The 876-nt window shown below is 22.5% G+C and overlaps 1 protein-coding gene across 1 annotated transcript in view; it reads right to left on the minus strand.

Annotated features, from left to right (window-relative positions):
• The window catches only part of HELRODRAFT_86366 (hypothetical protein), a gene marked incomplete at both ends in the record, with an annotated part of 25,006 nt that overhangs the window by 322 nt on the left and 23,808 nt on the right, over positions 1–876 (minus strand). The window lies entirely within an intron of this gene.

Here is an 876-nt window from a genome sequence, read left to right on the forward strand (position 1 = left end):
AGACACAACTTGCTTAACATTCGATTACAAGCCTATCCAAGCCAAGCTGAGCCAATATGCATAGATTTGTAAGCGCTTTTATGTTAATATTTTGCTCGCTATATTCATATAGTTTAAGAATTCATTATAAAAATCGCCTCAGTGGCTCTAAACTATTAAGCGCTAAGCACATAACTTTATATAAATCTAAATAGTTTTATATATCACTATATAACTTGATTTATTAAATAACTCTACATAACTATAAATAAAACTATATAACCGTATATATCACTATAACACTAACTATAATCAATAACACTATATAACTCTATATAAATCTATATAACCGTATATAACACGGGACTATATATATTCAATTTTTCTACATAACTATATATAAATCTATATAACCTTATATAACACTATATACGTATATCTAATCAATAACTCAACATAACTCTATATAAATCTATATAAACGAATATATCACTATAAAACTATATATAATCAATAACTCTACATAAACATATACAAAATCTATATAGCCGTATATATCAATATATAACTATATATAATCAATAACTCTACATTGCTATATATAAATCTATATAACCGTATATACCACTATAACACTGTCTATAATCAATAACATTATATAACTTTATATAACTATATATAACCGTATATAACTTTTTATGACTATATATATTCAATATCTCCACATAACTATGTATAAATCTATGTAACCTTACATAACACTATATAACTATATCTAATCAATAACTCAACATAACTTTATATAAATCTATATAACCTTATATAACACTATATAACTATATTTAATCAATAACTCAACATTATTTTATATAAATCTAGATAACCCTATATAACACT

Source organism: Helobdella robusta, assembly GCF_000326865.2.
Source record: "Helobdella robusta unplaced genomic scaffold HELROscaffold_51, whole genome shotgun sequence".
Classification (NCBI taxonomy): domain Eukaryota; kingdom Metazoa; phylum Annelida; class Clitellata; order Rhynchobdellida; family Glossiphoniidae; genus Helobdella; species Helobdella robusta.